This window comes from Suricata suricatta, chromosome 11 (assembly GCF_006229205.1).
Source record: "Suricata suricatta isolate VVHF042 chromosome 11, meerkat_22Aug2017_6uvM2_HiC, whole genome shotgun sequence".
NCBI lineage: Eukaryota > Metazoa > Chordata > Mammalia > Carnivora > Herpestidae > Suricata > Suricata suricatta.
This window is the reverse complement of record NC_043710.1, coordinates 71,932,992-71,960,291: the sequence shown is the minus strand read 5'-3', so window position 1 is coordinate 71,960,291 and position 27,300 is coordinate 71,932,992. Positions and strand designations below refer to the sequence as shown.

Sequence of the window (27,300 nt, the reverse complement as noted above, 5' to 3'; positions counted from 1 at the left end):
GTGGTGGCCATTGCAAACACTTATCTACAATCCACTGAAGTGATCTATTCATGTATTTGGCTCTTTCAGTATGCTGTGAGCTACTCAAAGGCAGGGACCTTGTCTTATTCGTCTTTGCTAGAACCTGGTCTACTCTTGATAATGCTTGCTGAACTGAACTACGTCATTTCTGACTTCAAAGTCTTCATTTCCATTTTTATTTCTCTAGACCCACTCACGTGTCCAGCTATGTTTATACCTGGAATAGGAATCGTTAATGACTCAATCAGTCTTTTAGGCTTCATATTTCGTGTTGCCTTAGGCCTCAACCTACCCAGTGAAATTAGTCTGTATGGAAAAGGAGTAGCAGCACTGGAGATTAAAGCAAAACTGAGATAATTCCCCACCATCTCCTCCCCTGCATCATTTTCCATTAATGATGAATTAGCTATTGTTTAGAAACTACCCCTTCTTGCCACAATCTGACAAGGGAATACTAAGCCATCCTAACCTGGATTTTTTGTTCTCACCATTGATCAATAATCAGTGCTTTGGCAATTAATCAAAAACCTGAAAGATTAATTTCTTTACGTGCTTCTGGCTAGCACCTAACAAAAGGAACCACAAATACTTCACTACCACTGAAAAGTATAGTACAGCCCATATCATTTTTCTCTCGTGCCCTTGGGGTCTATGTCTGTCAGGCAGAACCAGAGGAAATAAACAGGACTCAGTGGATTATAACAATAAAACCATGAAGAGGAGCATGTTGATAAGCCTATTTCTAAGACCAAAGATGGATGGCCATCGAGAATTTTGGAGTTAAACTACTTGATGTATTTATATTTGTTGTCTCTCTCTGTGGTAGAATATCTGAAAATATATTTAATATTTCCAAAATGGAGGGTTCAGTTCTGGTATTCTGCTTACCTATTAATTCATCATAAATGGCTATTTCCAGGCCATTACCCTTAGTGTTGTAAAGCTCTCATCGAGGATTACATATCCTCCTTCCTATACTTTACATTTATTCTTGACATTTTTCCATCATATATATATATACACATATATTTAACTCATATCTTATTTATTGCATGTCTTCTATTAGCATATGAGCTCCATAAAGCACAGATTTTCATCTATTTTGTCTACAGGTGTATTCCTATTGCCTGCCACAGCAGATGCAGTAGGTATTCGACAGATATTTGTTAAATAAATGAAATATTCATCCAGTGCCTTCTAGTTACAAAACTCTTTTCAAGGCAAATTGGGAGATAAACCAACCAGCTAACCAATCAACAAAAAACATGGCTTCATACTAAATTCACCCTTCCCTCAGGCCCCTCTGCAATACTCCATATCTGCAATCATTTGGCCTCAGTTTGGATATTTTCAGTAAGACCAACTCAATGCCTTATGAAGCAGCTCATTTGTTGATAGGTTTGATTTATTCAAAGCTCTTTCTTAATACTGAACCTGAATCTACCTGAATCATTAGTCTAGACTGCCTGTCGCTTCCCATAGACTTGTTTTTCTTTTTTTAAAATTATACAGAAAAAGTCAAATTCCTCTTCCACATTGTTCCAGTTATCTACTACTATGTAACGCAAAACCAAGTGGCTTAAACAACCGTAATGCTCTTACTATCTCTCCTGATTTCAGAGGTTGAGTGGGGAAGTTCTTACTCAGGGCTGCTCATGCAATTATAGTCACAGGTAACTGTGCTACAGACATTGGACATGTCTGTTGGGTGACAGTAGCCATTGGCTGGGACCACATGGCTTCCTTGTAGCATGGTGGCTGGATTCTAGGAGCAACTAGACGAAAGGACAAAAAGTGGCAAGTGCCAGTTTCTTAAGGCCTGGGCCCAGAAGTTGGTACAGCATGATTTGATTCACATTCATCTTTTTAAACTTTATTTATTTATTTTGAGAGAGAGAAAAACTATGAGTGGGGGAGGGGCAGAGAGAGGGAGAGAATCCCAAGCAAGCTCTGCACTGTTAGGGCAGAGCCCAAAGTGGGGCTCAAACTCATGAATCATGAGATCATGACCTGAGCCAAAGTAGGACGCTTAACTGATTGAGCCACCCAAGTGCCCCACTTGATCCACATTCTACTGGCCAACAGTCTCAGTGTCCAGATTTAAGCAGAGGAGTCATAAACTTCACTTCTAGATGTAAGGAGGGTTACATAATTACATAGTTTGGGGGGCCACATTTTACAAATGCCATACTCATAAAATCCGTAGGGCTATTTCAGAGCCCTCATTCCTGACTGAAAAGCTCTAATTCATATAATCATCTCTCAGGTCATTCATTACATATAATGAATTGCTATTCACTATACCAGTTACTTCTTTCAGTAGGTTTTCCTATATATCAGCTTCCTTCTTAAAATACAATGGCCAGGACAAAACAATGAAACAACAGCTTGCCCCACTTACTCAGGCCCGTGGAAACTACCTCCACTGAACTAGAGACAATCTTACCTCTATTTATTCAGTCTGGGATCATGTGTAGTTGGGCAGGCGGGCAGCACACAGCTCTGTGATATGAATAAACTAAACCATTTAGGTCTTTTTCCTGTCAAAAACAATAAACTATTAAGTGTGTGGTTTCTTTTGGGGGCACCTAAGAGCAGGATTTTATCAATGTCCCTATTAAATTTCATTTTACTGGAGGGGCACCTGGTTGGTTCAGTTGGTTGAATGCCCCACTTTGGTTCAGGTCATGATCTCACAGTTTGTGAGTTTGAGGCCCGGGTCTGGGTCTCTACTGTCATCTCAGAGCCTGCTTCAGATCCTCTGTCCCTTTGTCTCTCTACCTCTTCCCTGCTTATCCTCTCTCTCTTTCTCTCAAAAATAAACATTAAAAAAAGTTATTTATTCAAGAGCTCATCAAGCAGCAAGGACCAACTGAGAGAGACACACCTCTTGCTCCTTTAATTGTTCTGTTAATACTGTTCTTTAATTCCTTTAATTGTCCAAACAATCACATGAGATAGGTACTATTATTAAACCTATTCAATAAAGAAACTCAATTTACGAACTTGTCCTAGGTCATAGTGCTCATAAGTGGCAGAGTTTGTTTTAAACATGGCAGTGTGTTTCTAAACATAGCCCATGGGCCAAACCTGGCCAATTGTTTTTGTAAATAAAGTGTTATTGGAATGTAGCCACATCCACTCATTAACATATCATCGATAGCTTCTTCCCTGCTATGAAAACATAGTTGAGTGGTTGTAACAGAGAGTCACAAAGCCTGAAATACTTACTATTTGTGTCTCTGCATAAAAAAAAAAATTGCTGCCCTCTGTTTTTTTTTTTTAATGTTTGAGAGAAAGACAGAGAGAGAGCAGTGGAGGTACAGAGAGAGAGAGAGAGAGAGAGAGAGAGAGAGAGAGAACCCCAAGCAGACTCCACACTGTCAGTGCAGAGCCTGATATGGGGCTCAATCTCAGGATCGTGCTATCATGACCTGAGCTGGAATCAAGAGTCAAATACTTAACCAAGGGAAGCCACCCAGGGGCCCCTTGCTGACCTCTGCTGTAAACCTTACATCATGTTCTGCTGCCTCTTTTGCCTGCTTTGCTCAGTCCTTTGCATGGTAATTCTCATTGTCCCTATTTTTCACAGGCACCTGATAGACCTTGCCACTTCTACAGCCAGAGATAGTGAGGCTCAGAAGTTAAGGAACTTTTGCAAGGCCACTCAGCCAGTAAGTGACAAAACACAGGTTCTCACCCAAGTCAATTTGGCTCATGCTCTTTTCCCTACCCAGCACAGCCTGTGTAGAAGCATCTGGTAACCATCTGTTTAAATTTCCCTCCCCAAACATGGCTGTGGATCAACATTAAGCTTACAGTGGTGCTTCAAGAGTCAAGCTTTTCCCTCCTTTGAAAGCTGGGACCATCTTTGACTGTCTCGGGTCTTTCGGCACCTTTCCTGTTCTCAATTGCTTGAAAACTGCCATGAGGTCTTGGGTGGCAGCTGTGACTTCTTCCAGCTCGACAACCTGACACTCAAACTTACGTAGCGCAGCTGCGTCTTCTCCTGCTATTTTCTTACACATCTACATCTTCAGTGCCCACTCAAAATCTGCTCTACCCTTTTCGCTAATAAAGGAGCCTGGAGGCAGGAGGAAGTGGGGCCACTTTTGAGTCCCTGCTATCTCTTTGAATCAGGTGCCCAGTCATTATCTTGGCAGGCACTCTTCTAGGTGCTTAACAGATACCAAGCCATTTTTCCTCACATGAGTCCTGGGGAAGCAGAGTGGGGGGTGATGACCCCCATACTCTGGGTTAGAAACAGGCACAAAAAGGTAAAGTGGATTCAACCAGATCCAGGGTCTGTGCCCCCAACCACCACCCTATTCTGCATCTTACCTAAACGCTTGCCCCCACTAGTGGGTGTAGCCACATTCTCCTCCTCTGAACCCAGTCTGGGTATGCCCTATCAATTCTCTCCGCACATCCTAGCAAGACATCAGCAGTTTACTCCTCATGTTGCAGGTGGGCGCTCAGCACGCCAGAGATGGAGCACTGTTACCACCAAAATTCATCTGCCATTGTCTAGGCTGATCACGCCCCAAATACAGCATATTTCAGCAATCACACTTGGCTGCCGCATACTTTCTCTCATCTTGGCAATGCTCCTTCTTCTTCCCCAGTATTTGGTGCCCTTATTCTGAGTCTCCTGATTTCCAGGAGCAATTTTGCACCTGATACTCTTCTCAAACAAAAGACAAAGCTCAAAAGATATTTATTTTTCCCTCCTCCATCTCATGATCAAAAGTCGCAAGGCCTAGCTCATAGATTTGTATAAGGAAGAAATCTAAAGATAAAGCCATTTAAACTTCCAACCTCATGTGACAAATAAGTTTCAGATATACTGTGATATTGAACCACCTAACTCATGGGTAGCTGAGTGTGACCTCAAATAGCCAGACCCCCAGGGCTGGTGATCTCTGGCTAGGGTTAGCTTTTCTCTTTATCTGAAAGTATTGTACACATACTATCATTTTCTGTGTGTACCACAACAGGAAAAAGGTTATGAAGTCCTGTAATAAATTACTAATAATGTTGTCCTGTCTTCATTCTGATTGCATTTTAAAGCAATGTGCCTACGGAGGTCTCTGGATCCACAGGACACATCTCTATGCATAGGAGTTTATTTTATTTTACTTTAAATTTTTTTCAAGGTTTATTTTATTTTAATTTTTTTTGAGAGAGAGAGACAGACTGGGAGTGGGATAGGGGAACAGAGAGAGGGAGACACAGAATCTGAATCAGGCCCAGGCTCTGAGCTGTCAGCACAGAGCCCGACACAGGGCTTGAACTCACAAATTGCAAGATCATGACTTGAGCCCAAGTTGGATACTCAACCAACTGAGCCACACAGGCACCCCTAGATTTTATTTTATAATTGTTGTTTTTAAAAATTTATTTATTTTGAGAGAGAGAGAGAGAGAGAGAGAGCATGAGCAGGGGAGGGGTAGAGAGAGAGAGGGAAAGAGTGAGAATCCCAGCAGGCTCTGAGCTATTAGCCCAGAGCCCACCACGGGGCTTGAACTCCTGAACCATGAGCCCAAATCGAGAGTTGGATGTTTAACTGACTGAGCCGCCTAGGCCCCCTTCTGTGCATAGGCTTTTTAGATGCTGTGACTGTTGACAATTAATTCCAGGGAGGAATGTTCATCTATTTTCACTATTTTCTTAAAAGGCGAGTTGTAGATAGCAATGTTCTTATCCTTTATGTCTTCACTCTTAGTTACCACACAGGTAGGCAAATGGATACTATTGAGTATTTTCTTATCCCTATGACATTCTCACATGCACTGAAAAGCCTCAGGGTAAAGGAAAACTTACCCCTATTCCAGTCAGGAAAGCACAGAGTCACTAGACATTAAGAGAATTCACAAGTAAGTGAGAATTTAGATATTATTCTGGTTCATTCCACTTGCTTTAGAGACGAAGAAATGGGTCTAGACAGATGGGCTTCTTAGACCAACATCATGTTACCAGCAATAACCTTCATCTTTCCAAGAAATTGGCTCTAGGATTCCAAGCTATCTTTCGAGCTTCAGATGTGGCCTACTGTTCATAGCTTCTCAGCTGTGTGATTTCAATATTGCAGAGGTTTTAATTTAGGTATTTTTCAGAATGCTAAACTCTCAAGAAAAGGAAGAAATGTGTTTAGAGTAGATGTTATGTTTAGTTTTTATGTTTACTTTTTATTTTTAAAATGTTTCACAAACGTCAAATACTTAATCCTCCCACGATAGCAGAGAAGTTGAAAACAGCGTTATCGCCTCTCCGCAAGTAGAGAAATAGAGAAACGACCTTCTCAAAGTTATACTCAGGGGCTGATATTAACGTGAGGGCTGGAATTCAGACCTGTCTGCTCGTTGGCTCAGACTGCTTGCATTGCTGGGAAGGCAACGTGCTTCCTGCCGTTTCTAGAAAGAAAACTACATACAAACAGTAAATTAAAGGGTAAGTCTCCAAGGATGAACAACTCTTAAAGATAAACCTTCTGAAAGGTGAAATCATTGAACTAAAATTAACCGGTACTATCATCCATATTTTCCACGGAAGGAAGGAAATAAAAAGCCAGCTTTAAACCAGCTGCCCTTGGCTTTATTACATGTGATTTCTCTTATTTGACCCATAATTTGGCATTAAGAAATCACACAGAGGTGGGTAGGTGCTCCAGTCACTTACCATCCTTTCTTCCCATCCCATGCTGCTGCTGTCCCCTAGGTACAGCTGAGGGACATATTCTCAGAGCGGTGCAATAGTCATGTCCCTGCTATTTCCAGTTTCAGGAAGTTAGATATTTCAGGACATGTACGCTTACTGGGTTGAACACCTTTGTGGACTGCCTTATTTTACATGGGAAAAGTCTTCCTTTGAAATAAGAAAAAAAAAAAGGAATGAGGAATGAAAGTAAACAAGGAAATAAGGTGCCTGGGTGGCTCAGTCAGTTAAGCATCTGACTTTGGTTCAGGTCAGGATCTCACAGTTGTGAGTTCGGGCCCCACGTTGGGCTCTGTGATGATGGCTCAGAGCTTGGAACCTGCTTCATATTCTGTGTCTCCCTTACCCTCTGCTCCCCCTCTGCTTATACTCTGTCTCTGTCTCTCTCTCTCTCAAAAATAAATGAACATTAAAAAAATTTTAGAGAAAGTAAACAAGGAAAGAAAGAAAGGAAGAGATGAAGAGAAGGAAAAAGGAAAGGAGAGAAAAAGAAGTATGGAGTGAGGTAGGTAAGAAAAGGGGGAAGGAAACGAGAAAGACAGACATGGAAGCAACCTCCTGGGAAGATGTGAATGAATCTAAGAGGCACAGGGGGCAAGTTTTTGAAGAGAATGGGATGCATTTCCTTCTATGTATGGAAGGCTGTTTACAAGGGCATGGGAACCAGAAAATCTATTCACTAAATTCTAGAATTAGCAATCTTTGGGGAACAGATGATATAAATCTGATGAGAGTTTATCCTAAACTATCTTCCAGAAAGTTTGTTTGTCCTAAAAAAGTTAAAAGCACAATCCAGAGGTGCTCCATGATCCTTGGGACCATGGAATCTAGGTCTTGGGGCCACTGAATTGCGACGTTTATTTTTTCCATCTCTCTCTTTGCCCAAAACGCTACATTATTGGGGGAGCCTTAGGACAAAATCTGCCCATGATCCACCCCGAGGTCTCTGCTGAGCACTTGTGGTCTGTTTTCTGCAGGGCATGGATTCCCACAAGTCTGTGAGCTACTACAAAGGCTAGCCTACACTAGCACATAGTGGGTCCTCAATAAATGTTTGTTGGATGCATGTGTGAACCTTGCATCTCAAGACAACGAAGGTACCTTTTCACCGCCATGTTTAGACCCAGCAATTTCTAAATGGCAGCTTTTTTAGAAAGATCCTTGACAAATTCACTTTGGTAGTGGCTGCTAAGATTATAGCTTTGTCCAAATCTCTTCTTTGCACTTCAGGAAATAAAGTATTTCCCAGCCTGACATCTCTTAAAGATTTTTTGCCTGCAGAGAGGTATACATCAGCTACTAATCTCATCACATTTCCATTTCCTTCCAGGCTCATCTGCTCATCATTTTCTATTCATAAAACTTGCTTGATTCTAATCTTTCCTATCAGCAGGAACTAAACACTTCCTCAAAGTTTTTTTAGAATGATGGTGATTACCACACATATGCTAACTCCCCCTTTCAAACAGATGGGTCCAATCTACGTGCTCACATGTGTGCCATTAAGAGTTCTGCTATGAACTAAGAGGTGACATCACATTAGCCTCAGGACTAAATCCCCCTGTACTATTTCGTAATTCCCCTGACACCCCGGCCTTGGTCGATATAGTATTCCACATTCCCGTCTCTGTACTAAAGAATCCACCAGGTATGAATTACAATGTGAGGTGTATATTGGTAGTCTCCCTATTTCCCAGCACCGGACCTCACACTTTTATCATGGCAGACTCTCCTGCCTTTCATTCCACTGATGATGCCTTTTGGATTTAAGCACTAACGCTTCCAACAGACACCAGATATTTGGTCTTTCTTCCCACAATAAAGACTTAATGCAAAGAAAGAAAGGAAGAAAGAAAGGAAGGAAGGAAGGAAGGAAGGAAGGAAGGAAGGAAGGAAGGAAGGAAGGAAGGAAGGAAGACACTATTCTAAGTACTAGCTCCAAAAACAGTATAACTTCTTTCACTCAGCAATTCAATACGGGTTTGCCTGGAAACTTAGCAGGTCATTTCACACCTTATCTACCTAAAAAAATAAATTTTAAATCTATCAACCTAAACAAATTAGGCCCACGTGTATGGACGAGGGCATGTATGGACTAAGGTAAAAGTCATGAAAACCGGTGGCCCAGAGATAGGCTTTTTGGGGCCCACGCAATATATTATAAAAATTTCTGACAGCATTTATAACTAGAGAGGTTTCATATAAAATTTCAAGTTCCCAGCTTCTCCTGAGAAATCAGGACTGGCTCACTGCTCTCTATTGTGCTCCAATGCTTTAGCACGTGAGCTGCCATTCATCATCAATACTGTGCAGAGATTTTTCTTGGAATAGAGAAATACTTCTCACAATCTACATTCTTATCAAAAATGGCTATAAAAGATAGCTGGAGAAGGCTTTGTATTCAAAGACAAATGGAAGAGAGCATATTTCTTTCTGGAAGGGAAGCAGATTCCTGTAGGCTTCATATGCAGACACTCAGCTCGGGCTAGACATTTGAGCTTGTAGCCCTTGGTTCAAGGTCTTGGTAAAAATCTCTCTGTAATGCTAGGATGCATATTTTAGTATGTGACACAGATAAAACAATAGCTCTTGGCAGAGACTATTCAGAGCAAGAAGAGTGACACATACATCATGCATTCTCGGGGTGCTAGGATTTCAGGGACTATGATTTTATAAAAGTCAAAAAGAAGTTTCAAAAAATATTAAGGCATCTTTCGCCTTATATCATCTAAACAACTAATATGAGTAATCTTGAACCTTTCTCTTGCTTTTCTCCCACATCTCATCGCCATTAATGACGGACACTGCTGGCTGTGATTCAGAAATAGGTGGCCTTCCTCAGAACGTGTCTGGAGGCATAGCTTGGCAACAAAGAGGGTGGGCCACATTCAGTGCCCTGTGATCTCCTTGGCCAGGGGTCCCTGAGCAGGTCACATCCTATCTAATTCTAATGGCAGCCCAGACAATTCTATCTCAGAAATGTCAATTGTATCTCCTGGCTCTTTCTTCTCTCTTCTAGGGTCAAGCTCTCAGTATCTCAGACCCAACGGTGGCACTGGCTTTCAACCTGGTTTCCCTGTCTCCGGTCTTGTCTAATCATGGTCCATTTTTAAGAAGGCCAGAGAATCTTCTAGTATGAAATTCAGATGATGTCAGTCCCCTGCTGAGAGGACTTCAATGGTTGCCCACTGATTCAAGGAAATTTTAGAAAATGTGTGGTGGAGAACATCAGTCCTGCAATGTGCTTGCCTTAAAAGAGAGGGTCCGGGATCCTGGGAATCTGGAGAGCATCGTACATGTTTCTTGGAGCTTTACAATGTATGTCAATCAGAGTAAAGTAAAGCAAAAAAACTGATTTTACTTTGTTTAAACCAGTATTTCCCAAGCTGATCTGACAACAAATCCTTTTTGTTGAGTGATGCTTATTAACATCCTTTAGATTTGATATTTCAAAGAATATACTTTGGGAAGTGCTGAATTCATTACAAGATAAAGCCCACACTCTTGAGTAGCAACCTGCAAGATTCTTTAGTATTAATATAGTCTGTTCACTGGGCTCCTCTCAGTCTCTAGTTTCTATCCATTCTATATCTGAAGTTTCAATCACAATCAGATCACTTAATTCAACGCACATATACTGGTACTTAACAATGTGCAGAGTTTTAGACACTGGACGTACAGTGGTGAGCAAGATGAGGCTCTTTCCCTCAGGAAACTCACAGCCTACTTGTTTGTCCAACACAGCACATGCACTTCAATGCCCTTCCACCTTCAGTTGGGGTTCCCACTGCACAGGACCCCGTTGTTCCCTTATTCCTATAGTTCTTATAAAATCCTTCAAGGCCAGATGCAAATGTCTGTCCCTTTATGTCACCTTCTCAGAGACCACATTCTGGGAGAATCCCTGCTTTAGATGATTCATTTGACTTCATGTTTGTCCTCTTTAACACTCTTGAATTGAACTGGCTTGTAAGCTCCCCTGGGGGAAAGACAATACCACATCAGTCACTATATTGGCAGCATCGGGTGTGACGCCTGATACATAATAAATGCTAAACTAACATCAGTTCCTTTAGATTTTCATAAGAGGCATCAGGAATGTGGCTCTGAAATGGTAAAGGAGTTATTTATCTTGCTTTGTTTTCCTACTTTTAACAGCATGTTATTTTAATTTTGAGTCATAGCAAGGATCTTAGATTGTTAATAAATTAGGATACATTAGGTAGATATCCTGTTGGTTAGAAACAAACATTATTCATTATCCCATTAACAGAGCTATTAAAAATCCTGTGTACTCTTATATTAATCACACAACAGGTAGGGTTTGTTCTTTACAGATAATAAAATTAAAATTCCTGGGGAAACACGTCTCCGGATACAGGCTATTAAAAGAGAAAGATGGGTCATCTTAGATACTTAAAATATCTTAATTACTTTCACAAGACAAAAGGGAGTATGTGTAAGTTTTAAATAAAGACCAATTCAGTAGGCTTAAATAGATTCAGAAGGACAAACTTGAGAATGAATGTAATGGCCAATGTGCAATATTTAGGAAGTATTTATCATGTGCCTGTTTTCAGCACATTTATCAGAAGGCCAGTTCTTGCCTTCCAGGAGAATGTAAGATGCATACACCCAGTGCCCAGTCTAAACTGTAGTCCTCTTCAGAATTTATGCCCATTTCTATCAAACCACCTGAAAACTGATTGTGAGTTCCCTGAGCGTAGGAACTTTCCATTCGCAGTACCTAGAATGAATAAATGAAAAAAATGTAGGGGACAAGTAAACTGCCCTTTGGCTGATGTGAAAACTCAGGTATGACACACATTAGTCATGAAACAATTCCATACTGTATCCAGAAAAGGAAATCTACCAAAATAGGAAAGCCTATCCATCGAATGAAAACCCTGGAAATGTTAATAATGTAGAAAGGAATTAAAAAATAAAAACAATAATATGGGTTTTGTTATAAATCCTTGAATATTTGAATGACTGGTACAAAATAAAAAATACAACATTTTCTTTTTAGGCATTTATGGGTGTGTGTGTGTGCACGTGCGCAAGCCCCTTCTCCCAAAGATAAGGAGAGGAAAAAAGCCAAATTATCTTTGACCATGAAATCAAATAGACTCAGAAATCCAATAACTTAAGGCATTGAATAATCACCTGAGAGAATAATTAAAAAAAAAAAAAAAGCCAAAAACTTGCACTCTGCTCCTAGTCAACACTCATGGGTTTAAATTCCATTTAAAAAGATTTTCCATTTTTTCTTTTCAACACTGGACGCAGAGGGCCTCCAAGCATATTCTCATTATGCCCCAGAGGCAGCCCTCACCACGAAGCCTAAGTAATGTAAAAACAGTGGCTAGTGAACTTTCTGCCCATGTCAAAAGCAAAACAGATGAAATGTGTTAAATCATGGAAGATAAATGACCATCTCACTACCACTGGAGTCAAATAAGAAAGTTTAACTCAAGTTGTGCATTTGTAAACTCTAGAAATATCGTTTTGCCGAGACAAAAATATTGAAAAGTCCTTTGAAATGAAACTTTCCACAAGCACTCAGTTTTTCTGCTGGGTGAAAATATAATACAGTGGTTTTTATAGACATCACTCTACAATCTTGATTTTTAATCTCAGAATATTATGATGATGATCAAATATGACTCCCTACTATGTGTTACACTCGCACAGGCCAGAGTCGCTCCTGTGGTTTACCAGATATACCCTACTCATTCATTTTATAAGCCAGGGCATAACATTCTGCCGACGGCCCTTTTTTTCTTTCTATTTTCTCCCAAAACTTTCTTCTCGGAAGATCAGGCCCACAAGTACCTATGTGTGAAAGAGATCCCTGGTGGGCAGCACTGGAGAAAAGTGAGTCATGAATAATGAATATTTCTTTGTAAGATTCTACTTAGCGGGCAGCTGAAACTATTTTTACTTTATGGCAAAAGCACTTGGGGAGAAATATTCCCAGATCACGTTTCACAACGTGTGAGAGGCAGCAGAGCTCACCGCACTTGGCAAGATTTACCATCAGAATGCACTCTCACAGAAGGTTGAGTTATTTGCGCCAGTCATCCTGAAAAATCTCCTGTAACTTTGTGAATGAGCATCTTTCTTTTCCTTCTGGCTTTGTCAAAGGAGTATGTCAGGGATCCCAATACTCGACCAATGTAAGACAAAAATTATTCACTAAAATATATGGCACATGTCCTAGGAAGCCTTCTATGACAGTAATAGGAACGAGTTTATAATGCTTCCAAACAGAGTAGGTTTTTACTAGAATGAAAAACCCTGCAGAAAGCTTATAATAAAAATGATTTTTGAATCGACTTAAAGGCAATGAGGATTTCTACTGATCATAAAGAGTTATTGGTTTTCGTGCTCCAATGAATAGGCCCATTATCGAAACATACAGGCTCACAGCCTTCCCCAGAAATCTCTAGAAATTATACAAACAAAAGATCACATGAGGCATCAGGTGATTGTACTGGCAGCAGCTTAAGGCTACCAGGCAATGATGTAGGGCTGTTACCTGGGTTCTGGTCCTTTGGTTTTGAAATCCGATGGTCAGGGGCCCAGAACACATCACTGCAGTCAGGGTAGGCTGAGTGCGGACCACGTGCGCTCTCCAACAGCTGCTCCCCTGACACACTTCAGAAGCTCAGGCAGCTCAAGTCTTAATGCCCCTCCTCAGTGCTTCTGAGTTTGTAGATGTCTGCCACCAGTGTAATTTATCTTTGAAAACAACAGGGTGACAGGGACCCTTCATATTCTGGGCCCCTAACCCATTCCAATAATAATGAGGTCACCTCATTCACGCCACGTCTTCATAGCACTTTCATATGTGTGATCTCATTTGATTCTCCCAACAGATTGACGGGCAGGATTAATCCCATTTTATAGCTGATGGAAGACCCAGCAAGGTCAAAAGCTTTTCCTAACATCACTCAGCTCATAGGTGACAGTGTGATCTCAGAAGACCTAGCACTCTGTGAAATCCAGGCTAATGCTACCACACCCTCATAGACTCATAGGGCATGAGCTCAAATTTATCAACACTCTTAGGAAAAACCAGCTAACAGTGAGGAAGTTCCATGTCTTCATATATGAAGGCATTATATTGTTTATATAGGAATACTTTGAATTCACTAGTCTCAATCTGAAATACATATTGTATTTCCAATAATTACTTCTTGGGGGCCTGTAATATGAGATCATTGTGGGGGAGAGAGATGAACATGACCGAAAACATGGTCTTGGCCCCTTCATGAGCTTGCTGCCTAGGAGAGATAACAGGCATGTTTACAAATAAGGAAGGGATATTGGAAGTGGGGACAGCTCTATGTGTGAGCTGTGTAAAAAGTGCTCAGTTTATGCTATGGTGCCATTTTAAATGCCACCCAAGTATCCTGGGAAACCTGGTATTTTAAAGGAATGCCCTCTACTTTTGGAAAATCAAGTCTTGGAAAAGAAATATGTATCATTGATCTTCTTATATGGTGATTAAGGAATTCTTCCTCATAAATTGGGATGTTTTCAAATCTATCTGGTGATCTATTAGTGTTGTTTTGAAGGGCTGCCTAGAGGATTTCTCAAGTTTCTGCTTATCCTTAAGACCTGTATTTCTCAGAAAATGTTATAGAAGAAAAGATCATAGGTTTTGCACACTTTTTTAATGGGTTCATAGGAAACCAGCTTTATTTGTCACTTTTCCTCAGCACCCCTGTTCCCCAAACCTTGTACATACTTCTAGTTGTTTCTCTTTGCCTTCTTAGAATCAAGAGGGGTGCCAGCTTCTGGGTGACCTGACACCGAGGACATCAGGGCGGCAGAACTAGGTTTCTCAGCCTTGTTACACAGCTGAGCAATTCCTAATATGGCATGGCTCCTGGACTTCAGTTATGTGAGTTATGTGAGTAATGCATATTCTGACTTCAAGTTTATGCTTCCCAAACTTCAGTCACTGATTCCACTGAATTTTAAAAAGCTGCCTGAAATAGACTGAGAATTCTCACTGCTCATTTTTAGTAATTCTGTATAAAAATTAAACTAAGCAGGTAAATTCTTATCTAATGGCTCGGTCATCAATTTTCACTATTCACATGACTGTATCATGTGTTCCTTTAAGAACAAGCTTTCATGCGTACACAGTGGTTGTAGACATGCGCATACTCTTTAATGGTGGTTTAGGAAGAAGCTTTGGGTGAGGTCCCTTAACCTGCCTTTGGATTTCTGGAGGTAGGGATTAGGATCAAGTGACTTGCATCTGACATCACCACATTATGAAAGAACAAAATGCTCTTGCTATTCTTTAGCCCATAAATACTGTGGCTGCCCAGAGAGAAACCCTGTTTGTAACGAAAGGACCCCAGCTGAATGGAAATCAGACACTAAAATCAAGGGCCGGCATAGCCTCTTTGTTACAGAGTGTAATCAGTAGACCTGGCAGATTACTCGAAATTCCAGTGTCTTCCCCCTCTGCTGACAGTACACTTCATCTTCTGCTTTTCCAAACATTTTGAACTGTGACTGAGAATTCGGTGAGGTATTACTCTTTCAGTCTTTTGAAAGTTGCAATTAAATACACTGTAAATGGATGTCATTTTGCCACCTTTTTGGAAAGGTATAAGAGAAAAAAAATCAGCCATCAGTGAAAAAGAATTCATAGTTAAGGCTCTTTCTTCTTCCTTAACCACATTTTGTTGTCTCTTTATGGCAACAAAGGTCTGTAATCAGTGTATAGCTCCAGCTTTCTAAAGACTCAATGAGAGGGTAAGGGTGGGAGGTTCGTAGCTCTTCTTCATATGTACGAAAGGAGGAAAACATAAAAGACCACCCTAAAGTGACTGAAATTGCATCTGAGTGACAGATCTTTTAAATAAATGGACTTCATAGTTCAAATAGCAGGAATCTTTTCCTTTCAAAAGGGTACAGTGTTGGTGTATTTATGACTTTCTTCATAAAGACAAAATTTCCACAGAATCAGCAGCTAACTGAGGCCTGGGTGCTTTCTGGAGTTAGGTGGGACCATGCTAATAACCTCTGGCTGCGATTCAGAGATGAAGGTCTAAGTCTCTGAAATGAATTCGTTCTTTTAGCAGTCGTATGTGGGTCTGACCAAACACCTAAAGGGTTAATTGGCATTATTTATTTTCTATTACTTAACAATTCTGCCTCCAAATGCCATTCTTCTACTCCATTTCCCTCTTTAGCAGTGTAATTGGGTTCTACTGAATCAATGGGAATCATTTTCATGGTTATCTGAATGCAGCCTGGTGGCCGGTGGGTGAGGAATGACAGTGTGCCCTGCAGAGGGTGCACATTTGGGCTTGGTGAGCATCTTGCCAGGGTGGGGTCATGAAAATCACGATCTTGTGATCTTGTTCATTTCAGGAAGACGGTAGGCTGGGCCACCTGGGCGCAGGCTCTCTGCTTATGGTTCTCAAATGGCAGCCCCAGATGGAGACAGGAAATTTTCAGAGTCAGCACAAACAAGTTGGCTGCCAAAATGTTGAGACTTCTCCATGGCCTTAAAGAGTAACTTGGTCCCCAACTAGGGAACGGTGCTGAAGTTAAATAGGATCACTCAGTCATTCAAAGAGCCATCACCATGATGGTGGAGAGAAAAACAATGGTTCTGGGTCCCATAGGTTTTCATTCCATTCTGGGTTCTTCCACTGTTTCTGAGATGCACTAGCCTTCAGCATATTATTTAAATGATGCCTCAATATCTATGGCTGTGAAATGGGAATAACAATATTGCCAAGATTTTACTAGAACTAATGAAATATTGTGTTAGTTATTCAGCAAACATTTTTAGAGCACCGACTACCTTCCCGGTAGGCACTGATGATACAAAGGGAAAAGATCCCCTATCTCTGCTCCCAAGAGCCTTTTCCCCCAACATGCAAAATGACTACCACCATAGCTTAAGCCCCCCTCCTCCATCACATCACATAATCGCCCTTTTCTTTTTGTGGTGTGAACATTTAAGATTTACTCTCTCAGCGACTTGCAAGTACATAAGATGCTATTTCCAAAGAGGATCCCCAAATGGCCAACAGGTGCATGAAAAGGTGCTCACTAATCATCGGGAAAATGTGAATGAGAAGTAAAATGAGCTATCATCCCATGCGTTTTGGAATGGCTACCATCAAAAACACCAGAGATTACAATCGTTAGCAAGGGTGTGGAGAGAAGGGAGCACTCGTGCACTGTTGGCGGGAATGTAAATTGGCACAGCCAAGCACTGTGAGCCTAATATTGTACGTAAGTATCAAAAACAGTACCCTGCCTGTAGCTGATGTTCAGTAAATGTAAGTTCGCTTGTTACTAGATAATTTTCCTTTAACAGTTAAAAAATCATTTAAAGGTGGTTTTAAAATTATATTAATTATTTTTGTAATTTTCCTTTAAAATGATTAACATGTTTGGGGCACCTGCGTGGCTCTGTTGATTAAGCATCTGACTTCAGTTCAGGTCATGGACTCATGGCTTGTGAGTTGAAGCCCCACGTCGGACTCTGCTGACAGCTCAGAGCCTGGAGCCTGCTTTGGATTCTGTGTCTCCCTCTCTATCTGCCCCTCCCCAGCTCAAGCTCTGTCTCACTGTCAAAAGTAAAATAAACATTAAAATTAAAAAAAAATTATTAACATGGTTATGGAGACAGAATATTAACTGTTATATTAATTTCTATCTATCTATTTATCTATCTATGTCCGTTCATACATCCTTCTAATCATTCATTCATGCAGCCACCAGTTTAACATACAGCCTCTGGAATGAACGGGGGATTTAGTATTCAGAGGACCTCTGGGCTGGGTGGCTAAGAATTTGAGAGCAAAAGCTGCATAAAAATACTGTTTTTGATGATACTGGCCTCATGGAATGGTCTTAATGCAAATGGCTTTGTCCTTATAAGATAGCAAAATCCTCCTCCAAGAAAGAACCCTGTGTGAACTGTAGGGATTATTCTCTCAGAACTGCAATTTGATTTTACAATCATAAAAATGGCTATGATTAGCCCCCTAGTGACCTGAAAGTGTTAATGCTACTTTCCAAAGTGTCAAGCAAACAATCTAGGAAGGCATTTTGGTGCTGGAAAAATCAGGCTCATCCTTCAGCAGTAGGTGAGGTCAGATACGCATGTCCCGAGTCAGACATGATTTGCTCAGGCTCCGCTGGGAGTCCCTACATGCTGCCGTTCTACAGTCCGTGCCTGTTTATTCACACATTCAGTCAGCCACCAAGTTCTTTGAACTCTACCGTCAAAATCTACCTAAAAGGCACCTCCGCTTCCCTATCTCTACCTACCTTAATTCAGATCCCATTCATTCTCTTCCAGACCGGAGCGATAGCTTCCTGACTTGTCTTTTTTAATTCGGTCTTGCTTGCGCTGTAATCCATATTCCTCACTGTGGGCTCAAGGAGCATTTTGTGAAGCAAATATGACCGTTTGCTTGCCAACATTTTCAGCACGATTGCCCAACAAACCTGCACACCATGCGCACTCTTCCTCTCTGTTTTTGAACATTTCGCTTACTCCTTCTTTGTGGAATAAACACACTTTATTTTTTTTTCTTCTTGCCTACCTGGCACTTTTTTTTTTCATTTATGAGTACTTACTTTGTTCCAAGGAAACAAACATGTTCCTTTCTTCTTCTTCTTCTTTTTTAAAATAGTAGCATTTATTTTTTTCACAGTAATGTTAGGTTTACAGGAAAGTTGATTGAAAAGTACAGTTTTCACATATTCTCTCCTCCTCCCAGATTCCCGTATTATTTATATCCTTTATTAAAATTTATTTAGCAATTATTTATTTTTTTTGAGAGACAGAACATGACTGGGGGAGAGAGAGAGAAAGAGAGACAGAGAGAGAAATAGAATCCAAAGCAGGCTTCAGGCTCCAAGCTGTCAGCACAGAGCCCAATGTGGGGCTTGAACCCAAGATCATGACTTGAGCCAAAGTCTGACACTCAACTGAATGAGCCACCCAAGCACCTCATATTTATATTCTTTATTAGTGTGATACATTTGTTACAATTGATGAAATAATATTGGTATATTACTATTAACGAAAGCCCCTAGTTTACATTAGAGTTCTCTCTTTGTGTTGTATATTTCATGGATTGAGAATTGAATATTGACATGTCCACCATCCAATGTTACACAGATTAGTCTCGCTGCTCTAAAAATTCCCTGTGCTCTGCCTACCCATCCTTCTCCCTCTCCCTGCAAGATCTTGGCAACTACTGAACATCTTACTGTTTGCAAAGCTTTGCCTTTTTTAGAATGTCATAGAGTTGGAAGCATACAGCATATAGCGTCTTCAGATTGGCTTCTTTCACCAAGCAATGTGCTTTTAAGTTTCCTCCCTGTGGTTTTGTGACTTAATAGCTCATTTCTTTTTATCTTTCCATTGTCTGGATGTACTACAGTGTGTTTATCCATTTACCTATTGAAGGATATATTGATAGCCTCAAAGTTTGGGAGATTATGAATGAAGCAGCTATAAAAATCCATGTACATGTTTTTGTGTGGCCATAAGTTTTCAACTCATTTGGGTAAATACTGAGAAATATGATTGCTGGTTCCTATGTTTAATTTTGTGAGAAACTTCCAAACTGTCTTCCAAAGTGGCTCTTCTATATTGTATTCCCACCAGCAATGAATAAGAGCTCCTGTTTTCTTCACATCCTCACCAACAAACACTTGTCAGTGTTTCAAATTTTAGTCATTCGGATAGGTGTGTAGTGTGTATCTCACTGTTTACTTTCTCTTTCTCTCAGCTCCAGGGTTCTACCTTTGTAATGTCCTCAGAACTCTCTTTTACCAAGTGTTGACATTCCTGAACCATAACCTCTACAACTACTATGGTTTTCAGAAATTTGTATGCAATGCAACTACCATTTATATGCTGAATGAATATTTTGTTAATCATAACAAGTTAGATAAATAAGTTAAGGATATAAATGTAGATGTAGTCTTGATGTTATTTTTGACAGAAAAACCAAGATTGGACATCAGCAATAACTGCAACACTTTTGAATCTCAGTTTCAAACACAACCCTGTGTGATTATCATCTCTTTCCCCTGCCGACTCTTGTGTACTCCTGCTCAAACAGCCCCATTAATCAGGAGCCCACATCTGCTGGTTCTCTGCACATGTCCACTACCCACCACACCCCTCATTCCGCCCCTCCCCACTAAACTTGGGACTCCCCGCTAACCCACTCAAGGGCTTTGCTCCTGCAATTTCCTTGCTGTCTCCTGGATGGTAACTCCATCAGTACTAGATCGTTTGTTTAGAAACAAAAATACTCCTTCATAGTAGTCGCCTCACAAAAACAAACAAAAAATGAAAACCTTCCTTAACTCAAACTTTTGTCATTACAGCCTCATTTCTTCTCTCATTTTCCTTCATAGAAAAACCCTTCAAGAGAGTCAGTTTACTTGTTATCTCTTCTTCCTAACTCCTCTACCCCACCCTCTGCTATTTAACTGGGCTTTTGTATCCACAGTTCCATGTTCACAGATCTTATCAATGTCATCTATGCCCTATATTAGCCAAAGGCAATAATCCATTCTGTCTTCATCTTACTTGATTTCTCACTAGTCTGACACCTTCGACCACCACCATTTTGAAACACTGTCTTCCCTGGGCTTCCAAGGCACCCTTACTTGCATGCTCTGTCCTTGCCTTCACTACCTCCACCAATGTAGTCTTATTAAGATGTTGGACTGACCTAAGGTTTTAGCACTTTCCTCTGTTCTATGTACATAATCTGCCTCGTGGCTTCAAAAACTATCCATGGAGTAATGACTCCCAGATTCACACTACCAGCCTGGGACTTTTCTATAGAGTGCCAATTTTGAGTGTAAAATCCTTTAATGCCTCCCATTACATTTGGAGTACAATACAGAGTTTTTCTTAACTATGTCTTGTCTGGTCCCGACATAAACTGCCGGTCCTCTACCACTTCCCCAACTCCATCACTTACTGCTATCTTACCCATTTACTTATTTCCAGCCACTCACAGTGGCCACCTTTCTTTCCCCAAAACATACCAAGTTCGGTCCTGTTTCGGACCTTTGTACTTACTGTTGCTTCAACTTGTAAATCTTATCCCCTACCTGCCCTCTCTGTCTTCTTCTTCTCATCTAGGTCTTACCTCAAATAAAACCTCCTCAGAGAGGCCATTTGCTGACATTTGCTAAAGCAACAACCTCAGTCACTCCACTACATTTTTCTACTTCTTAACATGTATGCTGTCCATCTAATCCCACTTCAACCCACGCTACATGAGGACAGGCACTGTGATGGTTTCATCTCTGCTATACCCTCAGTGCTCAAACAGTGCCCAACACAGACTAGATGTTGAGTGTATAGATTTGGTGCCAACTAACAGTATCTCGTTTAACTGTTAAAGCACATGTTACTCAGCTTTCTGGGTTCAGTTCATATGATTCTTTTTTCTACTCTAATCCCCTGGATAAGGTTGGCTTCTGCTTCCTCTGGTGTTTTTATAGCCTTTGTCACAGACCTCTTTTTGAGCCCTTATCCATGCCCATTGTGATTGCTTGCTTGATTTGGCCCTGTGAAAACTCACTGTGTCCCCAGTGTTTAATCCAGTGTCTAATACAAATAAGGCTCTTAAATATGTGAGGGACCCACTGACGTAAGTGACACCATACTGAACCCATTTGCTTCTCTCTCCCGATTAGACGTTAGTCCTTTTTCCAGAAGATGCAGGTCAATTCCCTATACAGATCTCTCACCACAATTAAACTAGTGATGCTCCCCTGTTCACGTAAACATCAGACACTCATGGAGGGCTTTGGAGGTTTGGAAATGTCACTCAGTTTCCAAAGGTGTCTTTATCACAAGGGGGCTACAGAACATACTGGCTTATGAGGTAGTAGCACCTATGAAACAGGAGGGGTGCCTGGGTGGCTCGGTCAGTTAAGCATCCGACTCTTGGTTTTGGCTCAGGTCATGATCTCACAGGTCAAGCCCCGTATCAGGCTCTGTGCTGAGAGTATGGAGCCTGCTTGGGATTCTCTCTCTCTCCCCTACTCTCTGCCCCTTCCCCATTCTCTTTCTCTCCCTCAAAAATCAATAAACTTTAAAAAAAAAAGGATACTTACAAGTGCTTTTCTGTTAATCAAATGTCAGACTAAAGCAGCTCTTGAACACTAAAAAAGCTTCTTTCAAAAATTGACATAAAAAAGATAAAGAAGTATTTACTTGTGCTTGAAACAATCATCTACCATTTGATATTTTCTAATCTGTACCTGCAGCTTCAATGTCTTGCACATATTTTCGCTACACACATCCAAGGTCCAAATGGGAAGTTTCACTTGTTTGACTCCCTTGCATCAAAACATAGTGCATCAAACTCAACTTTCTCTCCTCTCTCTCAAATGACATCTGCTTATTTCACCCAGAACCACCACACTCTTATTCACGTAAGCTGACAGCCACTTATAAGTTCTCCTTCCTCCTTTTCATTCTGTCAGTTCTTCCTTCCAGAGAAGACTGCTATCCATCCCCTCATTTGTGGATATTGCTAGACCTGGTCTACGCTTTAGTAAGTAAATAACACGCACATATCTGATGTTCAAGCTTCAAGTCTGTTCTTCGTACACAAGGTGCTAAAATGCTCTATCATGTTGCAGGTAAAAGGCCACCATGACTACCAAATTACATTACAAATTACATTACAGTCTAATTATTCAGATTTGTTTCCTGACCTTTGAAACATGAGCCTGGGGCCAATAATCTCAGACTATACCAAGTTCACTTGAGTCTTCATCCTGAACTTTCTGGAACACAGAATTATTTACTCATCTACTAAGAGTTTACCAAGCAGTCTGTTTCTTCCAGTGGCTCCCAGTTGCATTCTAACTCTCTCATTGGCATACAAAGCCTGTTGACATTTAGCTTTGCTCCTCTCTCTTTTTTTTAATTTTTTAATGTTTTTTAAAAAATTTATTTTGAGAGACAGACAGCACAAGCATGGGAAGGTCAGATACAGATTCTTAAGCAGGCTCCAGGCTCTGATCTAGCTGCTAGCACAGAGCCTGACACGGGTCTCAAACCCACAAACCGTGAGATCATGACCTGAGCCGGAGCCGGACGCTTAACTGACTGAGCCACCCAGGTGCCCCGACTTTGCTCCTCTTTTTGCTACTCTTGTGTTCCGCTGTCTCTGCCCTTTTCAGGACCTCATGTCTCTCCTTTCTCTAGGTTCCATTCATCTACCTCCCCCTCAATAAACCTGTTGTTTTTTATGGCTAGGACACTCTGCTCAGTTTCTTCCCGGGATGGACTCCACTCATTTTAGACAATAAATTCAGTGGTTTTCTCCTCTGGGAAGCTGTCCTTCATCACCTCTCCACCAGTTAAGCAAACCTGCTCTGTAATCCTTTGGATGGAACTTAACTATCTGGGAGGTTTGTTTACGGTCCATTTTTCCCCCTCATTAAATCAGGAGCTCTATTACTCATCTTTGTACCTCTAGACACATGCAGATGCTCAAACTATTCTTACTTAATGACTGAGTGAGTGAATGATGGATGAAAAATTACCTGTTCCAATCCCACCCAACTTTCAGGAGTGTAACCAGAGCCGTTTCACTTCTACAAGCTCCCCCTCTATGATTCAAATTCTCTTTCAGTCTTTCAATGAATATATTCCTGTAACATCCACATATTCTCTGTATAACTGAAATAGATATCGTCTTTACTCAAGTCTTGCTTCCACATTCCTGAAAGGCAGGTCTCTTGCACCTTTCTGGCAATGCTACCAATACAGATCACAAAAAATAATGAGTAAATTGATGAATGGAATAACTGGGGGAAAAATAGATCCCTAGATGACAAAGATAAAACCAATGGAAAAAGTAAAATTGAATTCAGAAGGCAGAATAATTCTGAGGAGGGTGACAAGAAACTGCAGACAACTGGAATTTAAGATCTACAACTTGTATACAAAACTCTGGACAATGCAGTTAAAGTCATTCATTCAACAAACATTTATTACCTGATTTTTATGTGTGGCCATTATGCTAGGTACTGGCATTATGCCTTAATTTAATTTACTGAGTAAACAAAAATACAACCCTTAAATTATATATATAAAAAAGCAAACTCCTATTCAACTAGAGATATAACAAGAGGATATAGATGAAGGATCAACCAAGTGTTCTCTTGGGGGTCCTCCTATGGTCCATAATGCTTTTTTCTCTCTCAGAAGACTGAAGCCAAGGGTTCATAGAAATCCTTGAGCCCCAAAGAGAGAGAGCAAGTTGTTTTTGTTACCCTAGATTTGAGATGATATGAAAGCCATGTGCCTTGTGAAGGTTACCAAGAAGTAAGAGTGAAACGGGGTCACTGGAATAATACCGGACCCCCTGGATTCAATGCACATGCTGTAAAGCCTGCATCCATGTGACTCTCAGTGAGAAAAACTCTGGGAATATCTACAAGATAGAGATGAAAGATGGGTGCTGTTCGCGTAGGCCTACAATTTTTCTATTTTTTTTTAAGTTTATTTACTTATTTTCTCAGGAAGAGAGCACGTGTGCATAAGAGTGTGGGCAGGGCAGAGGGAGAAAAGTGAGAATCCTAAGCAGGCTCCATACTCAGCACAGAGCCTGACACAGGGCTTGATCCCACAACTGTGAGATCACGACCTGAGCTGAAATCAAGAGTCGGACGCTCAACCAGCTGACCCACCCATGTGCCCTTACCTATGCCTGCTTTTTTTTTTTTAACGTGGGCAGTATTGATATCTGAGCTCATGTAATTCTTTGCTGTTGGGGGGTTATTCTGTTGGGTCTGCTTAAGTAGCATTTTCAGCCTCTAACCACTAGATATCCATCCCCTCCAGATCTCCCCACCCTTCAGTCTGATGACAACCCAAAAATGTCTGTCGACATTCTCAAATGTCTCCTGGGGCCAAAATTGACCCTGGTTGAAAACCAGTGATCTATGCCATGCTTTGGAAATATTTCTAGGCTTGAGAACAACTGGAAAGCAAGCCACCAATTTGTTTTCTCATACATATTTCCATATTCAATAAAAATAAGTTTCCTCTCAATGACTTTAACCAGGAGTTTTTTTTTTTACATAGCTATTTACATATTATATATAGATAGATATGTCTTTATCACATTGTACATATGATTTTATTTCTGGTCTTTCGTTTATCTTTTCTCCTAACAAATCCTAAATATTCAAGACTCCTATTCATAATACAGATAATTTTTCTTCTAGTATTAGTTAAGGTCAAATGTTGGAGTCCTCAAATCTATACTCTGACAATTTTTATATTTCTAAAAAAGGTTATCTGGGGATAAAAGCTTTAGAATATCTCCTGGAAAGTGTCAGAGACCCAAAGGCTAACATCTGATATATTTTAGGGGTTGGATTCTCCCCTATAGAAGCAGAGCAATGGTTGTGACTGGCCAGCAAGTTCTCTTAAAGTCTGAAAACCCGAAGAAGTGTGGCAGGTGACAGAGAACTGCAGGAATAAAAATCAAGAAGACAAGAAAAGGGAAGTGGGGTAATAGGCTTAGGGGCTGGGGGTTGGCAAGTGGCAAAAGAATAGCATGTGTGGGGCGCTTGGGTGGCTCAGTCAGTAAAGCGTCCCACTTCAGCTCAGGTCATGATCCTGCTGTTTGTGGGTTCGAGACCCACGTCAGGCTCTGTGCTGACAGCTCAGAGCCTGGAGCCTACTTCTGATTCTGTGTCTCCCTCTCTCTCTGCCCCTCCCTTGCTTACTCTGTCTCTGAGCTTCCCAAAAATAAATAAACATTTAAAAAAAAATGAACAGCAAGTGGCAGGCAGAGGGAAGCTAGGAGCCACAGGTGAGACCAAAGACAGACACATGTGGGATGTCTAGTATGCTGTTTTAAGGACAAAGATCATTTCTTGGCCTGTGAGAAGATCAGAAAGGGCTCCTGCACAAGGTGAACACTAGAGACTTTAAAGAAGGCCACCCTTGATCCTCTGTCAGTGCCCTCTTGGCCTTCGGTCTGTGCCTGCCCCTGACCAACCCATCACCTGTAAACCTGGTGTGGCAATGACCCTGGATTTGTGGCTTCTGGTCTGTTTCAGCAGGCAGAGACCACATTTCCTACTTTATAGAATTTCCAATTGCAAACCAATTGAACATAAAAAGTTCCAGTGGAGTGCTGGTGGCTCACTCGGTTAAGCGACCAGCTTGGCTTTGGCTCTGGTCATGATCTCACGGTTCAGGATATTGAGTCCCAAGTCAGGCTCCATGCCAATAGTACAGAGCCTGCTTGGGATTCTATCTTTGCCCCTCTTCCACTTGTCCTCTCTCTCTCTCTCTCTCAAAAAAAAAGTTCTTTTCTATAACCCTCTCATTTCACACCATGCTTTTTGTTTTTTTAAAAAGCACTTATTACAACTTTAGATAAATAATTGTGTAATGTTTATTTGATGACTATTTTTAAAAATTTGCCTCGAGCAGTATTTTATTAATTAATCAATTAATTAATTTTGTGTTTATTTTGATACAGAGAGACAGAGCATGGAGGGGAGGGGCAGAAAGACAGGGAGACACAGAATAGGAAGTAGGCTCCAGGCTCTGAGCTTATCAGCACAGAGCCTGATGTGGGGTTTGATATCCCGAATGTGAGATCATGACCTGAGCTGAAGTCGAAGGCTTAACTGACTAAGCCATCTAGGTGCCCCTCGGGCAGCATTTTAGTGAATGTTCATTTCATTGAGAGTTAAGAACCAGAGTGATTCAGACTTCTACTTAATAGATTGAATATTAAGATAAATTTGATAGTGTCCTGATATTTTGGCAATTCCATCCTTATTTCCTTTCTACTGCATTGGGCAGTTTTAACCTTTCATGTTGAATCTTGTCTGCCCACTGCTACCAAGCTGACATGCCCCTTTTATTATATACCCTGGTTGCTAGATAATAACAAATGAGCTTATCATTTGAGATGAAATGGTTTTAGACATTCTAGATTTCTTTAGTTGTTTTTGAATGTCATTTTCTATTATTTCAGAGTTTAACGATTCCTATATTTGCAACTAGAATGACTTATCAGCCCTTATTTGGTGCTTCTGACAACTCACTTGTTAAATTTGATCATATCATGTGTCAAGAGGTTGTTCTGGGCATCTGAGTTTCTTCCCTCTTCCGTCATTAAAAATACTTCAAATTATGCATTTTATTATTCTTTTACCAATTATTCAAAGGGCAAATCAGCTAAAGATTTGCATTTCTAACAATGAGTAATCAAAATGTCACCATTATGGTTGCTCTAGATCTTTCCTCAGCAAATTCCTATGTAGGATAAATATATGGGAAGCCACTGTTAACTTGAAATTGTGGTTGTTGACTATAAAATATGTTTCTGAAGACTAAGCATATTGATAAGGAAGTTAAACAGCCCATAACCCCTAGTTTTTGAGAAGTTAAATATCTTTAAAATGCTAGATACAGAAAAGAAAAACTCTGAACTAGAAAATCTTAGAATTTGCCAAAATTGTTATAACAATTTCATC

The 27,300-nt window shown here is 40.7% G+C and overlaps 1 protein-coding gene across 2 annotated transcripts in view; it reads right to left on the bottom strand.

The window, feature by feature from the left end:
* Nucleotides 1–27,300, bottom strand: part of FAT3 (FAT atypical cadherin 3) — a 525,182-nt gene that overhangs the window by 136,316 nt on the left and 361,566 nt on the right. The gene's annotated exons all lie outside the window — the stretch shown is intronic.